The 13366-nt window shown below is 32.2% G+C and overlaps 1 protein-coding gene across 3 annotated transcripts in view; it reads right to left on the minus strand.

Moving 5' to 3' along the window:
• Positions 1-4108: 4108 nt before the first annotated feature.
• The window catches only part of LOC134535818 (proteasome activator complex subunit 4B-like), a 119504-nt gene continuing 110246 nt past the window's right edge, over positions 4109-13366 (minus strand). For all 3 annotated transcript variants that reach the window (XM_063375110.1, XM_063375109.1, XM_063375111.1), the window contains one exon: positions 4109-12187. The gene's annotated coding sequence lies outside the window, so the exon portion shown is untranslated. The remainder of the gene's footprint in view (positions 12188-13366) is intronic.

Here is a 13366-nt window from a genome sequence, read left to right on the forward strand (position 1 = left end):
CTGCGGGCTCAGGTTAGATACCCACTAGAATATCCGAGGTTGACGACGACGACGCTTTCAACGATATCTACATTGTCACTGGCAATGCTGGCAATCAAAATCTCGGTCGTCGATGGTAAACATTCCATTGAGTTCTGTGTAGTTGCCAGCATCATCATCAGGATATGCAATGTCGATAGTATAACTTCCATCGAGTTCTGCCATTAAAGATGGTAAAGATGCTAACGAATTCTAAATATAGCCACTTACTGTAAGTATGTATCAAACGAGTTAAACTAGATGATCCTCACGCCACCATAGTCAGCAACAAACAGAAAGTGACACCGACCAGTCCTCACTCACATGCTCGCAGAGGCCAGTGTAATATGCAGATCAAAGCAAGATCAATTTTCATTATCATTAGTATTAAATTTTTTTAATGTTATAGATAATTTTTTTTACTAATTTTAAGTAAATAATACTCACAAATCATATTCGAATGTTGCTCCAACTGGCTCGAATTGCTTACATTTGGTTCCAACTAATGGTGATTCTCGGTAGCCATGTAATACCTGCATCAGGATGGCTGGGCCAGGATTCTAACCTAGGACCTCTGTAAGGCAAGCCAGTGTTTCAGCTCATGCCAGAAATGTTAAGTACAGGTACGTCTCAAGGGCAGAGAAGGGAAAAATGAGACATGATCACTATTTTCTTGTGTCTCTTTCTCCATTCCATCCTGAATACGCCACAGGTCCAGCTCAGCTACAGAGAGGCCATTCTGTGTCCAGAGCTGATACTAAGACCAAACTCATGGGTGCACAAAACTAACCTTAAAGTTTAGTGGAAAATAGCCACAGGTTTGCAATAGAGATCTTCCAGCAAGATCACAAACTGGTGTTTTGTGGGAAGATGAAATCAAGGAAGCTACACAGCATGTGTGTATAGTCAAGGGTGCCCAGTTACTTACCTTCCAAGAATGTGCTGGCCACTCTCCTTGCAAGAGTCTTGGGGATGCTGGATTCGCACATACCATGCACTCTGTCCACAGATCTCCTTGTGTAACCTACTTACAATGTGTGTAAGGAAGGATATTTTGAATCTTAACTATCAGTTGCAGATGGTCATACAGTTCTAACAAATACTCTGGATAAGATGGAGGTAGGAAATTTTCCACAATCACCCGCAGCAAATGAAGTGGACGTAACCATCGGCTGATACACAAGTAGCCCAGTTACATGTTTTGTAAATTTCCCTTAATATTCTTAAAAGTTTAATTTTTTTGTTTTAAGCCCCTTAAATAATGTCCACAAATTTCCCTAAAACTGTTTGATAAACATTTTATACCAATCGCACAAAACATAAGAGTTTTGAGTGTTTTTTTTATTTTATTTTGAACCAAGCAATGTTTCACTCATACAATTTGTATTTCCAATACTGTGGGTGCAGCTTCTAACACACTCTACGTGACTGTTTCTTTTAATGGTGAAGCAGAGGATCTTCATTAGTACAATTTTTGAATAGTAATAGTTTTATTCATTATGAACTATGAGTTTAAAATATAGACAAAGCAATTTATTTTAGGAAAGAATTTAAAAAAAAAAATTGTTTATTCAAAAAACTTACATCAACAAATGGGTGTTTGGACAGTTACATTATGTATTCCCAACATGCATCAATTCCCTTGAAGTTTATAATTCCAAGTATTGTAACAGCTCACATTCATCACTCAAAATGACATACTTCCTTCACAAAGATATCTCATATTTGTTCATAATTTCAGGAGGGGAGAGACATATCCCAACAGCATGAGTATCTGGTCAGAACGGTTCTTACTCTTGTTGTTACCCCAAGAATAGCACAAGAGTGATTGGTGTGGTGCGTAACCATGCAGTTTAAAATCATTACGTGTAGTTACATGACTTGTGTTTTAAATCCTCCACAAACATTGAAAACATTAATTTTGGTGGATGATGATTTGTTTGTAATAAGTGTACGATAAACAGCAACGGTTTCAAGCCTAACCATAATGTGATATTATCGTATTTACCTGAATGTAATGTGATGATTTTTATCAAAACTGCTAAAACTGAAAGTGACTGTCGCAGTATAATTGCAAAACTACATCTTTGCTGCTGGAAGAATGTTCTGAAATGGCGCGGCGTGACAACTGTGTCAAGGTCATGGCCGGCACCAACAATGCAGCCAAAACGTGAAGTAACAGCACTACTATAAACTCTCAGGTCAGTATTAGAAGTGATTGTCGTTTGTTTGGTCACTTGTACTTTGTTTTCAATTGTAGGAAACTGAAATTTTTTTATAAAATGAATAGGCGCATGGAAGTTCACAATTTAAAATGTCAAAAGGACCGAGACAAAGTTGATGCTAACTTTAAGATTAAAGTGGTGAATCATGCAATTAAAACAAATAACTGCCAAGCTGATGTAAATATGACATTACTGAAAGCAACGTGCGTAGTTGGAGAGCGGGTTTGCTTCATCTCAAGAATACAAATGGTTCGAGAAAAGCATTCAGAAGGCCTAAAAAGGGACAGCTTTCTGATATTGAAACCCACATGGTAAATTTCATCAAAGAGAAGACGAAATTCCAATTTCTAGAGACGTAATAAAATTAAAAGCCCAAGATACTGCTCGTGAATTGAACATACCGCGGACTAGCTTCAAGGCAAGTACAGGTTGGTGCGTAAGAATGATGCGCCGTTTCGGTTTTTGTTTGCGGCACAGAACACAACTAGTGTGAAAACTGCCAAAAGATTTCCAAGAGAAATTAATTAAATTTCAGCGCTATGCGATTGGTTTGCATAAACAACATGATTATTTGTACAGTCAAATTGTAAACGCTGACGAAACGGCAGTGTATTTTGACATGTCCAGCAACAGTTCTGTTGGAACAAAAGGTGTTAAGACTGTCACCGTGCACACGACTGGAAATGAAAAGCTGTGAGTCACAGTGATATCTGTTTTGGGAGATGGCAGGAAACTGCACCATTCATCATCTTACAAAGGATAACTCTTTCCAAAGAAGTGTTTCCGTCTGACATAATTTTTCGTTGTCGAGAAAAAGTCTGAATGATGAGTGATTTAATGCAAGAATGGTTACGACTGGTGTGGAATCAGCACCCGGGTGCATTTCTGAAGAAAAGGGCATGTTGGTCCTTGATGCATTTCGGGGACATCTGACACCTGAGGTTAAAACTACGATAAATAATTTTAACACAGACTTGGTTGTTATACCAACTGAAATGACAAGCCAGCTACAAGTTCTCGATGTTGCAGTAAACGAGCCATTTAAGGACCACCTTCGGCAACAGTATAGTGACTGGCTGCTTACGGGTGACTATTCTCAGACACAGACTGGGAAAATTAAGAAACCATCAGTTCTTCAGCAAGCAACATGGATTTCTACAGCCTGGCAAAGGATGACTTCAGAATTCATAGTCCGCGGCTTTAAGAAGGGTTGCATTTCAAATGCCATGAATGGCACTGAAGACGATCTGTGCTAGCAAGATGAAGATAAAGGCAGTGTCAGCATTAGCGGTAGCAGCATTGCAGACATTGACAGTGAACGATTATTCCTACCAGCATCATAACAAACTCTGATAATATATCTAAGTAAAATAAGTGTTATTGTAAATACTAAATACTGTTGTTTAACATTGTGACAAACTCAAATGTATATTGGCTAAGGTAACTATTTTAATTATATATATATATATATATATATATATATATATATATATATATATATATATATATATATATATATATTTTAATACTTTGTCTTTTAGCTGTGATCTCCTCTCCAAACATTCTTTTTCCTAGACTCTCAATCAAAAAGTTTGGGGTCGCATCATATTCAGTCACAGCATCCTCGGGTAAATACAGTATTTTTGGAAGCAGTGTAGTCAAAAATGGAATCCTAAAAAAAATCTGGTTTACCTAATGCATGAAGTAAAATAAAGGTACAAGTTACAAAAAATTAATGAGCAAAACTTTAGTGAGGTTCTTTTCTCAAAGTGTTTAAGAGAAACTAGGAATAAAAAAAAAACTTTTTGTTGAATAGTAATGTTTTTTCTACAATATTTTTTAAAGGTCTTTCTTCTTTGTAACTAGGATTTAGAAACAACACTGATGGCAATCTTGCACTAAAATTCTGTATTGAAATCGGTGCATGGTATAAACATAGCTATGGTAGACAGCGTTGATTCAGACAGAAAATAACTACTGGTACACTTTTAAAAGATTCCATAAATATTATCTGAATTTATATGAAGATGCCAGAGAGTTTTAAAAACATATTTTGCAGCCAAATTCATGAAACTTCGAATTAGATACAGTATAACACTGTTATAATATTCCTGCTTATGTTTTCCTACTTATAACATCATATTTTTAAAATCCCAACATTTTTCTGCATATAAGGTTTCACAAATACTGCATTTCCTGCTTATAATGTTTGCTTCATAAATTTCAATAACTGCAAAAAAAAAAAAGTTTTAAAAACACACCCTCTGTGAAATTTAACAGGTTAAAAGGTTTACTTTAAGTGCATTTTATTTTACAATCACTTCTGTACCATAGATGTAGATTGTTCAAATAGGATTGTATGAAAAAGCAAAACATAAGTGTACTAGAACACTAGTGCTACATGTTAGTGCTGTGTACTAGATATATCGAAGGTACATAACATTCGTAATTACGTGTTAGTTGGCACCCTTACCTTGAAGGAAAAAAATTTCAAATAGCTGGAAGCACAATGAAGTTGAAAAATTGTTGGCTTGCTTAAACAAATTCCAATTTCAAGTGTATCCATCAGTGGTTTTTAAATTTAAACTTGTTTAAAAAGCTTGATGAGTCAATTGGAAAAGGTTCAAACACTTATAAGTGCTAAATAGATACTTCCTGCTTATGTTTTTACCTTATGCCCCCTTGAAAAACATAACAGGGTTCTTCAGTATGCGACTGTTTCTATACACAATCAGTTGGATAAATTAGCCTTACTTTTTCTCTACAGTAAAACGAGATGTTGAAAATACTGCAATCATTAACATTAGCGAAACTTCAGTGATACTGTTCCACAATGTAGTTTACTGGTGCTCTCTAGCAGATAGGATACACATTTTATAACTATGTTTGAGTGTATGTTAGAAGTTCCTACAAAGAAAGATGTATGAGGAAATTATGTTAAAGGCATGAAAACTGAGCATGTGATACAAATTTTAAAATTTTTTATTTGATTCAGCTGCATTTATAAACTTATGCAATGATGGAAAAACACTATTGCTGTTAACAGTCAAGAGCATAACAGAAAAGCTAGTAGCAGTAAAAAACAAAATGACACAATTTTTCATGCTGTTTAAATGCTGAACAATAAGAAAATTTATTTATTAATGATTATAATATGATTTTCAGTACTCCTAATGTTCAACACAAAAACTGCACTTTCTTGTAATATCATATTTGTTTCCATTCAAATTGCAAGTAACCTTCACCAGCCTGTTAAACCATAGTTGCACTTTTAGATTTAATGATGAACAAAAATAACTACGATTTTCATTCTATAAATTTAATGTACAGTGGCACAAAAAAATCTAAATAAAATATTATACACAAAATTTCTTAAGTAATATTTAAGAAAAACATTGGCAATATTTTAGAAAATTTTTTATAATAGTGTTCACAAAAGTACAATGGCCAATTCGATTATCATTATCAACCACTTTCTAAATATACAAGTGCCCAACCGCTTAAATTTAGGACTTAAATACGAACACAAACACACATCATCATAGACATCACATACTTATTTATCAGTTTAAATATTAAAGCCTATAAATACATATTTCATAAAAAGTATGAAATCACAACACAATATTACAGGTACATAATTAATAGTTTTGCAGATTTCATGTATTTTATTGTCAATATTTTACAATTCATCTGTACCATAAACAGTGGAAGTCTGAAGTGAGTATTAACTGTCTTCTTTGTAAAATAAGAATTTTAATTCAGAGTTAAAAAGTTTATATTTGTTTAAAGGTCAAGAAGACCGAGGTTTTAGTTTTTGGTTTATTTATTTTTTTGTCACCATTGATTTATGACCTCATTACTAAAGTAAAAACAAATTTTTCTATTAATTACAATAAATATGCTATGCTGTTGAGCATCAACAAGCGATCTAGTCAGTCTAAAAGCGTGCCTTCGGCTGAACATGATATTCAAGAGGAAATCTGTTCATTTCATGTGCATTTGATCGGTGAAATAACAACACAACTATGATGCACTTTTTTTTAGTGTGCCAAACCTAACTAATGGCTGTCACTAATTAATACACACTAAACCCTGAATCACCTTAGGATTAAAATAGCTGATATCTTGCTACTTAATAGTATAATATTCAATACTCAAATGGATAAGTGCAAACTCGAAATAGAATGGAATAGCTAACAGCAGGTGATCACTGTTATCCAGTGGCAGATCCAGGATTTTGGTTTGGGAGGGGCTTGACCCAGCTGAGGCTAGGCTTTATCAAGGCAAACACTAAAACAATAGTGGACCCAGATGCTTTTGAAGGGGGCTTGAGCCCCTTAGCCCCCACTCTGGATCCGCTACTGCTGTTATCAGTATTAAAATTTACAGGAAAAAAAAGCTTCTTAATTTCATATAAAGGAGACAGACATTATTAATTTATTTTTATGTGGTGATCTTTTTCACTTTTTTGAGAATATTTGTGGGGTTTCACACATGACAAATAACCTTGAAAATATTGTTTGATACATGTTTGTTGGAATGGTAGGTTTAGTTAAAACTGTATTCACCAATTTTAACACTGGTAAAATGGCCAAAATATGTTCATAAAATGTAATTAGTGAAATGGTTCATGTAGTTTTTTTGCTGCACTAAACAATTGTGGAAACTAAAAAAAAATTAAAGTTGGACTATAAAGCAAATCCAATGGTGTTATTATATTATGTTAAGTTGTAACCTTTAACCTTTAGTTTAAGACAAAGCACAGGGATAAAATACTACAAAAACTAGTTAAAATGTTACTAAAAAATTTTTTTTTAATTTGAAATGTCTCACCCTTAACATAATTACGAAATTGTTTAAAAGAATTAACCCTAAATAAACAAGGTCTAAAAGAAAAAAAAATCCTTTTAATAAATTTTTATTTTACAGTGCAACATAGTTAAATACTTTCTAATGAAAAGTAGAATAATTTTAAAAGTTTGTTTGCACGAATTAGTACTTAAATCTTAATAACTTGAAAATAAATAAATGAAATAAAATATAAACAACAGATTATCATTGAAATAAAAAAAATAATTTTTGACAAATATTGTATTTTTGTTTTTAAATACGTACCGCAAAAGTTATAAAATTAATTTTATAAATACTTTTAATAATATTTCTCCAAGTTACATCAGACTTCCACTGTGATGTGTTATATTATGTTTCTGAAGTAAGCAAAATATAACAACTTATCTGTGAAAGTTTTTAATCTATAATAATTACAATTCTTTCATAAATTATTGATTCCATACATAGAAAATATAAAATTAACACTAGAACTGAAAAAGTATAGCTCTGGAAATTCACATGCTACCAATTAATTTAAATTTTAAGTAAATAAAAAAATATTTAATTTTTTGTTCAGTCTGCTTGGTGGACTTGGTAGCATTCTAAAGATGAAGTAAACTGGTTCCATCGTATGCACACGTTTCCAATAATAGCTCAGGATTAGCCAATCTAATTTGCTAAAATTTATTTACAAAGACAAACTTTAAAGATGGATAAACTGCCTGATTTCCTACACTTGAATAAAATTCAACATTTGTGGTATCAGTGGACTTGTCAGAGTATTTGAAACATACAAAATTGTTTGGTCAATAATAAATTGCACTGTTAATTTTTTAAATGAATTTTCCAACACTGGCTTAAAATTTGAATACTATAATATTCATTATTCTAAGTAAACATTTATGGAGCCATAAAAAAAAGTTGTGAGTAAACAAGATAAAATGGTACTGAATTTTTCCTCTCATGGTGCAGCCTCTCCCATTGTTGTACGGCCAATCCTACAGATTTTTTATAAAATAAACACTGTCTATTTGGCTTATTTCTAATCATATCATCGGATATTTTCTAGAGGTAATCTGCAAACCGTACAATGTTTCACAAAAAATCATAACTAGTATAATTTTTGCTCAAAAATTGTGGTCACTAAAAGTTATTTCCAAAGAAGGGAAATATAAACAATTTAATTTCTCTAGTTCACTTTTCTAAATAATTCTTCATAAAATTTTGGAATAAGCAAAAAACAAAAAATATAACATGGTGTGTAAGACTGAATCTTAAAGTTAAAAAATATGATCCAAAACTTTAAATTGCAGATCTACAGTGAAAATTATGATTATTTCATCAGAAAATTAAACACTGTTTGCTTCATGAGTCGGAGAGCATTTTAGAATGCATAAAACTTAGATTTTGATGGTAAAATTAATTGTTCACTTAAATGACATAGGTACAATTCTACTTAAACATACTGAGTCAGGGAAAGTTCGCAAATATGAAAAAACTGTGCCAAAGAGCAAAGAAGCAAACTTCACACAATTTAATACTTAATTTTATACATTTCATCAATACACTAAAATCTTAATACCAGTTTAATATTCCAAGTATACACAGGCGGTTTCTTTTGTACACATGTTGTGTATGACCTAACAGTCTGAACTACCAAAGTCCTGTGTCTCCAGTAAGAGATAGATGCAATTCTGAATATTAACATTTTTGGTTTTACATCATTAATGACTTACTGTGTGTTTAGATTCCAAACTTCCTGCAAGAAATAGCAGATAATATGAATGAAAACATGTATATCTATTTTGCACAACTAGTACATATACATAATTCGAGTATCTTAAACTTGTACTTTTCAAAAAAAAATGTAATAAATTATTAAAATATTATGTCACAATGTACAAAAAATCAAAGTAAGGACATTAAAAAAATTTTAACACTCAATTTTTGATTCTGTTTTAAGCTAGGTACTTGATACTGATGCTTTTAGAAAAACAATGTATGTATGTATGTTATTGTTTATTATAAATTAACAATTAATAAAAAAAACACAATCTTTTTTAATGTTTTCAAACATTTTTAATAAAATCCTTACACCATAATAAAAAATTAGGTAAGGTAAATGTACCAGTAGTCGTCATGCTAAGAAGAGTTTTAGAAAAAAAAAATTGTGTACACAACCTCGTAGGTGTATTACTGCCCCTACATGTTTGTTTTTAACCTCAAACTTTACTCTACAATGCTATCCAACACTCTTCGATAAACACAAATTATTTTTGTAGATTTATAATTTTGAAAAAAGTGTGATTTCGAGCCAGTAGTCGTCATGCAAATTTTCGTGTTTGCCAGTGTTCGTCACATGTTTGTGCCAGTAGTCGTCATGTGCGATTTCGGCTGCATTAGTTTTAATTCATGGATCCAGAATGATAGTATTGTACTATTTGGGCTTCAAATTTTATTTGGTACTATATTTTAAACATCAAAATGGCATTTCATAAAGATCGTTCAGTAATATAATGAATAATCCTCATTAAATTTTGAATTTACTTACAGCACTCACGGAACAAAGAGGGACAGCACAACTAACATGAAAATATTAGAGCTGTAGCAAACCGTATGTATTCGTTACTGAGTAACGGGTGTGCCGTCTAGTAACGAGTAACGAAACGTTACACACGGCTGTATTTTGTTACTCGCATTTCTCGTATATTTTACGCATGCGCGCGCATATTCGATGAATTTACGTTACAAAGAACGATGTTTGTACGTTACAAAGAACGATGTTTGTTTATTAATAAAGTATAATTTGGAAATTCCTCGTCTAAGTTTTTTTACTGTTTATTAAAGGTATTATGTGTGTAGACAAAGTTTGAGATTGGAACAGAAACAACGTAACAAAGTATTTTTTTACAAATTAGAAATATGTATGTTTTTGTTTTTCACTATCGCGTATTTTCACGTTTTTTTTTGTTCTTATCTTAAAAGAGATATAATAAAGCCGCTCTAATGAGATTTAATTGTTTCTTGGTTAACAAAAACGGTTTAATTATCAAATATTGTTAATTGTTTATATTCTATTTATTATTATTTACGCGACGTCATACTGTACGCGTACGCAATACGACTCGATTCGTTGCTGCAACATAACATAACATAGCATGTTATGCAGTATCACAAGTAAAATTTAAAAATGAATCAGGGCCCATCTTCCTACCCAAGGGCGATTTGCCTTTGTGTTTATCGGACAATGTGTTCCTTGGCACACTATTTTTTTCCGCTGCTCATTTTATACTCATACCATTCGCTACATCTTTAAGAGCAGCTTCCATGGCTGACTCTTCATACAACAGTATTTTCCGTTTTGGCATTTTGCCCTGTAATTAAAGAACGAGACACATTACAATGTTTAATTTACTTATTAATGTCAAAATATATATCGAATGACCCCTAAATTAATGTAAACAACAATGCCTACACAATTTCTGCAATCAATAAAGTAAAGTAATTTCCGACCCAGAAGTCGTCATACACATGCATCGGAAGTCGTCATAGGTGACAACTACTGGATCTGATCATAATAACTTACTTTGTCTATTAACAACAAAGAACCAATATTATTTAAGAACTTTAGGGTGTAACTTAGCACAACTTTAAATAAAATATTAAATGTACCAGTGCTCGTCAGGTATGACGAACACTAGCAATACAAGGTTTTTATTGATCCAGTTTTCGTCACCCTAACTAAATCATACAAAGAAAACGAATTTTTTTAAATAAACACTTTCACCTCTTCAAGAACATTTAACTAACACATTCAGCACAAAACATCATGAATAAACATGAAAAATTACAGAATTAGAAGTAAAAATGTGCACTAACGTCCTTAGTGTTTTAGTATAGGAATTCCCCTATTTATCTTCACTGCTCTACGAACTTTTGATGCACGGACTTTTTTTGATTGAAAATAGTGTTTGTTCCGAAAACTATTGTGGTAATTTCAGCTAGAACGTCGACCAAATTTTTGTCAATACTTAAGTTGGCGATATATTGAGCTACTTCTCTATTATTTACATTTGAAGTTGCTAGTGATGACCATTGGAGCAGTGACGAGTACCGGTGCACTTACCTTACCTATTATTCATACAAATATGATTTGTACGACAAAAATAACAGCGATAAAATGAGGTAAAAACCATTTTTTGATTTCACATGGTTTGTAGATTTATATTGTGAAAAAAAGATGATCTTTGCAACGAGTCAAACTGCATAATAATCATTCAAGATCGAAAGTAGCTGGCGAAATGCCAACAACTTCCTTGCTAGCTGGTGTAGGCATAAGCTTTACAATTCTTCCAGTATAGCCTACTGTAAGTATCGAGGATTTAGATCTATAATTGACATTGATACTATCGATTTTACACAGTATCGATGACACTTGTACTCTACACGGGCAGAAATTTCATTTGCTCACAATGCATTTCGTAAAGTATAAATATTAAAATAAAAATTGTAGTTGCATTTTAGTATGTAACATTTTTATATGCATGAACTAATTAAATTTTACGAAACATTTAAAAAAAAAATGTGAAAAATGTCTTTTAGGCACAGTAAACACTGCACAATTGGCTAGTTTTAACAATATTAACCTGTAAATAATATATACCTGACTATTATTTATATAAAAAACTTACTTAAGTAAAACAGTAATAAAAAACTATTTCATAATGCACCAATAGTACGCCAATTTCAAATTAAATTACTATAATGGTGCTACGTGTCATAAATGTCAGTTTGTTTGGTAATTTACAACAATTTCAATCTGATATAAAAATACTATTATGTGAAAAAAGCCATAGCATGGCCATGAAACAGTAACAGCACATATCAAACTTTCAATAAATAGTCTTGCTAGCCAATTTTCTAACAACTTGTGTGCAAAATAATTGTGATAGTCAATTATCACTTAGATTAGGACATTATATGTATATAAGCTAATATCAACAACGTTATACCTTCTGAGCAGCGATGAGTTAAGAAAAATAATATTTGGTGTCAACAGAATTACTGCATTAAAAGTGTCTCAGATATTGTAAGATGTGTGAAGCAGGTATCTGCAAAAAAAATACACAGAGAGAGAATGAATCAGTTTCAGTGGCTGGCTTGTACAACTAGTTATAAACTTATAATAGTAATTATTTGAAAAAATTTCAAATATCAATGCACTTATTAAGAAGCTCAATGTATTGGAATAGCAATGAAATTTAATAACAAATTTACAATGTACATACGTTCATAAAAATAAATAAAAAGCTTTCAATTTAGGTACATAATTAATAATGTGAGAACTTACAACTCAGAAACTATTAATTAAATGTTAAACATCTAATACAGATGTTAAAAACTATAATCCCAAATACATATACATCCACTATTAAACTATTATCAGCATCTAAAAGGTTGAAGGTAATATTATTGTAGTAATAAAAACATTTACTGATTATTGTAATATATCATTGAATGGCAGTGAGAGTTACAGAGGAGGAAAATAACTGTTCCTTCTAACAATGGGATAGGGTGCTATTAACCTTGGCAAATACTTGCACTTTAACTATTTTGTTGAAATTATGCAGTTTGTATCAGTGAGGTTCAGTAGTGTTCTATTGTTTCCCTAGACCAAACAGTGCACTACTCGAGCTTTAAAATTAGGTTCAAGTAGAGTACTTAAAAACTCAACTTGACTCATAATTTGGGGTTAGTCAGTCACCCCTAATCTACAATATTGGTTCATCAACATTCTTCATAGTTTACAATGGTTCCTCTACCTCTCCACATGTAACAGCTTTCTCGTTCATTCAGACGTTACCCCCAGCTACGCTTCTCTCTCTCCCTCCACATTACATTTTTTTCTCTTGTTCTGCAACTGCCACGTCTCATCAAATCATCAATCATCACGCTAACTAACTACCTGCCCTAACTCCTTGGTTAGCTGTGTAGAACTTCCTTACTTCATGCTACAGATTTGAGAAATAAATTTATTGCAAATAGAAATGTACATACAGGCATTTGTATTTTATTACGGCTACAGAATAGAATGCCATAAAGTGACCACCAATAACACGGCAGCACTCCTCAAACAAAGCTCAAAGTTTACCTTCAAGTAGGAAGGGGGCGATAGCAACCAAAGCTGTTATTGTTCCAATGCAATTACCGACAGTATTGTGCAAAGACCACTTCTGAATTTGAACTAAAGACGGAAGATGAAGATCGCTTAACTTTTCGGAATTTGTTTT

Source organism: Bacillus rossius, chromosome 10 (genome assembly GCF_032445375.1).
Source record: "Bacillus rossius redtenbacheri isolate Brsri chromosome 10, Brsri_v3, whole genome shotgun sequence".
NCBI classification, from domain to species: domain Eukaryota; kingdom Metazoa; phylum Arthropoda; class Insecta; order Phasmatodea; family Bacillidae; genus Bacillus; species Bacillus rossius.